Raw genomic sequence first — 6,425 nt, forward strand, 5'->3', positions numbered from 1 at the left:
ATGTGAAATGTTTTAAATATTTGGGTAGCTTGTTAACAGATGATGGAAGGTGTACTAGTGAAATTAAATCCAGGATTGCCATGGCAAAAGCTGCATTTAGCAAGAAGAAGAATCTTTTTACCAGCAAATTGGACCAAAATTTGAGGAAGAAACTAGAGAAATGCTACATTTGGATCATAGCTTTGTATGGGGCTGAAACATGGACACTTAGGGCAGTAGATCAGAAACATCTGGAAAGTTTCGAAATGTCGTGTTGGAGAAGGATGGAGAAGATCAGTTGGACCGATTATGTGAGAAATGAAGAAGTGTTAATTAGAGTCAGTGAGCAGAGGAATATCCTACACGAAATAAGAAAACGGAAGGCTAATTGGATTGGTCATGTTTTACGCAGAAACTGCCTTCTAAAAGAAGTTATTGAAGGAAAGATAGATGGGCGGATAGAAGTGACAAGAAGACGAGGAAGAAGACGTAAGAAGATGCTGGATGACCTTGGGGACAGAAGAGGATACTGTCATTTGAAGGAGAAAGTTCTAGATCGCATTAAGTGGAGGAATTGTTTTGGAAGAGACTGTGGACCTGTCGTCTGACAAATTACTGATGATGATGATGATGACGACGACTGTTTACAGGTCTGCAGGTGAAAGGGAGAGAACAAAGTGCTAAAGAATAATAGTTTTTGTTAGACATTCCCCAGGTATGAACAGTTAACAAAATACTAGAGTGATTCTTTGGAACTAACATGAATCAGTGGATTTCCAGCCAAAGGGGAATAGCAGTTATGATTATATGCTTTCCAAATGCTGTAATATGATAGTTGTACCAAACAAGATGCACACTGTGTCCTAGTGGATGCTGTAGCAAGATGAGTACAGCAACAGTAAGGCTCTATGCTATTAATACTTGTGATTCTTGCTAATCACTCTTTTTTTAACATATTTTAATATTTGCAAAGGTCATTCATCTGCTATCAAGAAGCATAAGGAGATTTCTGCCTGGTTTTTGAACATGGTGTGGACACACACTTCACAGTGGATTAATCCTTTGATGTGACTGGTTGTTGTTATTGTATTCATTACATAGTAATTAATAACAGAAGGGAAACAAATGAGCTCAATATATGTAACAGGAATAAAAAAGAGGTTTGACAATAGGTGAATGCTAGTAACGATAGCTTTGCAAGGATGCTAGTCAGAAATCACATCTCATGCAGAGGTCTTGACAAAAAGTTAAGCACCTGTTATATTCAAATTCTCAGGAAAAATGTATCAATTTACAGAAATTGGTGTACCTCTAACAAGCAAAATTTTAAAAGGAGTAAAATTTGATCAGTTCTGCAAAATGAAGTAATAATAATGTTACAAGAGTAACATTATTCTGACTAAAAGTAATACAGTATTATTCTGAATTAACAACTTAACGATGGTCATTATATGTGTGAAGAATTTAGTGATACAACAGACACCATGCTTAAATAACAGCCATACTGCCATCTAGTTTGAATTTCCACTAGCGCATGAATACCGGAAGTGTATCAAAAATAGAACCCAGTGATGACGTTTCTTGGTACGTCATGAGCCGGGAACGAATTAGCAGTCTTCGCGGTCATCGCGAACTGACCCAGAAAACCCGTTACGTGCGAAGTTCTAACTTAAAACAATACACGTGGTTCCTTCCTTTTTACTCAGGAACTTCTTTGTTTGGATGTCCAGTTGTGCTAGTCTCAGCATGGTCATTTGAACTGATTAAAATTATTCATTTTCTGTTAATATAAAATCATGTGATAAATGCAAAATTAAAATTTAATAATTATTAAATAGCACCGAACAAAGGAGATAAGATGGTTAGGGATAAAAGGGAGAATGGAAAGACGAAAGTACAGTATTAAACAAAATAATTTTCAGTTAATTTCTACATACGGCGTACTGATCAAAGCAGCAGTGCTGAGTAATAACCTAACTTGCATCTTGAAAATGAAACTCACTGTTCATCTGCTGCAACACAAAAAGCTTGAAAATTGCTGCACGACTGCTCGACGTATGAAATATCCCCAATATGTTCCTTGTTAGCTGCTATTTTCCAGTGGAATACGTCTGAATTAAAATCTCTGGAGTTTTCGGTAGTATGATTTTGGAATTATAAATGAATGCTCGTACAGCCAACATTAATTACGAAATCAAAGTCACATGGGTGTGGGTACGCGTGCGTGAATCGGATGTTAACTTCTGTCTGATGGAATGTAATATCATTTACATATTCAAGTGGCAAACTACCTCCTTGTAAAGACAGAATCTTCTTCTCAAATTCATGGCTAACAGCCTGTACCAGATTCGACGAATTCCACCTTTTGCGTGGTCTAACAGGATTTTATTTTTACCAGCTACCAAAGAGCCTGCTTCGGCACTCGTCCTTCTTCCATCCTTTCCGCATGTTCAAGGCAAACCTGCCTGTATCGTCTTATTCTCTAATTCATTGATAACACTCCTAATTATACCCTTATATCTTCAGTTCTAATGTTATCAAGTCTTGTACATCGCTTTACACATCTCAGGAATCTCATTTATACTCTTCCTGATTTTGCACGTCTCTTTTTCTCACTGTTACGCTGAAAATAATTCAGGAACAAGAAACGCATCAAACACAGCAAGGAAGAACACAACGCATCGAAGGAATGTGCATGTGTAACAACAGCAGACAGCGGCTTCCTCATAAAAAAAAAAATTAACAACTTAACGATGGTCATATTGGCCGAAACATGTGGTGAAATTTTAAACTTTTAAAGTTAATAAGTTTTGTGGGGCGTTGTATTACACGTAAGACTGTGATGCTAGATGAAGATAATGCAGCTTATTTAATATCGATCCATAGACACATTTGTGCATTGTTAATTCTATCAGTACCGTAATCGGTACTACGCTCATTTGCGCTCATATGTGCCTTCTAGCACGTCGCGGGCTTTATCTTTTGTTGTTTGGTTGAATGCACTGTCGGTAGAGTGCATAGAAGTGGACCCTGTGTGTATGTGTGTTTGTAAGGGGCAGGAAGATTGGGAGAACTAGGGAAGGGAGACATGCTTAGGCGCCAGTTCCGTTGTAGTCTTCAGCCATCTATGAGTAGATGTCATACTGATCGCTCACCAGTACCAATCACAATTCACCTCTCGACACCTATCACATTTGTGTGAACCAATCACAATTCACCTCTGGACATCTATCACATAGATGTGAACCAATCACAATGTCCCTAACAAAACAGGCGCCTTCCAAGCGTTCCGTTCGAATGTTGCGGTAAGTAAGTAAATTTGTCCCTGTGCTTAACCGATTAAGCACTACGCTTTGAATACCCGTTTTCTTCACCTCGGTCCTAGTTGAAGGCGAGTGGTCAACTTCACGCCCCGACAGATGTTGTTCTGGGAAAGAAATTAATCTAACGAACTTCATTGAGGTGAGCCCTTCTTGAGAAGCCACCAGTTGTGCAGCTACTCAAGAATTTCCCAGCATTTTATGGAACCCCGAAGGTTCATTACCGTGTTCACAAGAGCCCTTCACTGGTCCCTATCCTGAGCCAGATCAATCCAATCCATAACATCCCATCCTATCTCTCTAAGATCCATTTTAATATTGTCCACCCACCTATGCCTTGGTCTTCCCTGTGGTCTCTTTCCTTCTGGCTTTCCCACCAATATCCTATACGCATTCCTCGTCTCCCCCATTCATGCTACATGCCCTGCCCACCTCATCCTCCTTGACTTGATCATTCTAATTATACTTGGAGAAGAGTACAAGTTATGAAGCTCCTCATTATGCAGTTTTCTCCAGCCTTGTGTCACTTCATCTCTCTTCGGGCCAAATATTCTCCTCAACACCCTGTTCTCAAACACCCTCAGTATATGTCCGTTCCTTAATGTCAGAGACCAAATTTCACACCCATACAGAACCACAGGAAAAAATATAGTTTTGTATATTCTAATTGTAATGTTTTTGGACAGCAGACAAGAAGACAAAAGATTCTGGACTGAATGGTAGCAAGCATTACCCGAGTTCAATCGTCTCTTAATTTCCTCCTGAATCATGTTTCGATCTGTTATCGTTGTCCCCAAATATCTGAATTGTGCCACATTTTTAAAACATCTGTTTCCTATCTTTATATCATGATTTTGCCCTGCATTTTGGTGATGAGACAGCAACATATACTTAGTTTCCTCAGTTTTTACTTCTAGTTTATATCAAAATATTTTAGAATACTGTCATCCTTCCTTGTCTCTACCTCTATCTCACTCTTCAAAATCCATGTCATTTCTAACTTTTTATATGATCATACTGCTCATTCTCTACAAGTCTTCCTCTTCATCCTATGGAGGATGTGAAAACCTAAAATATCTGTCGCATGTATCTCTTCTTGGTTTGTGACAGTTTATATTAAATTCCATTCAAAGTATATGACAGTGCAACCACATTTTCTCAGGAGTTCAGCCTTCTTCATGACATATATTGATCACTACCTACTGATTTATAACTTTTCAAGTTTGCAATAGCAATTTAACCCCAAAAGGTCTAGGATCATATTCTAACGGAGCAGCTGTATGTATTTGTATCTCCCTTACATCACTGATCCCATGTAAATAACTTCATGGAGCTGAGCCATTCTTGAGAAGGCACCAGTCACACAGGTACTCAAGAACTTCCAAACATTTTATTGAACCCAAAGGTTCATTATGCTCTTCAAAAGAGTCCTATCACTGACCCTTTGTACATTAAATAACAGAGAAGTAGTTCCTCAACCTATTCAAAATATTATGGGAATCTGCAAGCAGATCACCATTCTCATCCTTCACTAAGTTACTTCTAGGTTGATAACTCCTCTTAAATTCATTTGTTCCTTTATACAGGTTATTAATGTTTTTGTTCTTACTGTTCATTGCGAGAACATTTATTTTGTCTCTCAGATATTCCCTCTTTCTACTCCTGAAATGCCTGCTTGTTTCACGCCTTGTAGAAGTATATTTTTCCAATTTAAAATTATGACCATGATATACCTTGATCGTATTATATTTCATCAAACAATTGAGAGCTAAACTGGAATGTAATTTCCATAATTACGAGTACAATATTAGAGGCAAAAATAAATTATATATCTGAGCATGTAGGACAGCCCTTTTTCAGAATAATATGGTAAACAAGGCCAGTAAATTATATAATAAATTGCCGTAAAGTATAAGAATTTTAGAAAATTTTTGAAGCTTTAAAATCATTGTTGATCTCAGATACTTTTTACTCGGTCGACGAGTTTTTAAACTCCAACCTTTATTAAAAATCGTCAAATTATGTTTCATCTTTCATCCACCTTTCCTGACAGTAATAATTTTTTTAAATGACACAATTCTAATTGTGATGGATTACGCATTGAAATTATGTAATTAATTTTCTTTATGTAATCTATTGTATTTGTGTAATCGATGTGATTTGTCTTGTTTTCAGTGACTATTTCTGTATCCGCTGGTGTTCCAGCTATATGAGGATCCATGGAAATAAAATTCAATTCAATTCAATTCAATTCAATTCAATGCTTTATTTATTTACGTGCCGAGCTCAACAGCGGAGGCCAATTACAGAGTCAGCACGGAAAATATAAAACAACAAACAACAGACAATAATAAAAATCAAGACAATACACACATAGATAATAACAGGTCAAAAACGTTAAGTATTAGGAAAATTAAAAACAATTAACAGCAAAAAAACTAATTGCATACTTAGCTCAAAAGCCAGTGACAAGTTAAAAAGACAGTGCAAATAGTAAAAAACAACCAAAAGTACAAAAATTATCAAACTAAACAATTCAAACTTAAACTAGATTTACTAAAAATGTCTACAAGTTCGCAAACAAAATTTGCAGCAACAACACATCTAGCTGTGGGACAGCGACTGAAAGAACAGCTAAATGTAGAAAAATTTCGAATGTTCCGAGAAGGAACCCGCAAACCGACCGCATCAAGGACAGAGGAGCAATATGTTGTGCCTCTAAAAACATTTATTAAAAACAAAGCATCAATATGACGCCGTCTGACATCCAAGGTTTGCAGATTTAGTTTATCCAAAATACTAAAATAATGATAATCTATATCTTTAAAAAATCTATTATGACAGAGAGCTGCAAATTTTCTTTGTATACGCTCAAGTTTGCTGGAGTCAGTATTCGTTATCGAATTCCAAACAACAGAAGCGTACTCCAGTTTGGATCTGATTAAAGCAGTATACAGCATCAAAAGACTGTCTAAGGTAGAGAAGGAAAACGTAATGGTGCGAATTAATCCTAGTAATTTCATAGTTTGTGAAAATAAAATATCTACATGTTGATGAAAGTGAAGCTTTGAATCGATAAGTACTCCAAGATCCTTAATACTATCAGTTCGCAAAATAAAAAAATTT

Source organism: Cryptotermes secundus, unplaced genomic scaffold (genome assembly GCF_002891405.2).
Source record: "Cryptotermes secundus unplaced genomic scaffold, Csec_1.0 scaffold621, whole genome shotgun sequence".
Taxonomy (NCBI): Eukaryota; Metazoa; Arthropoda; class Insecta; order Blattodea; family Kalotermitidae; genus Cryptotermes; species Cryptotermes secundus.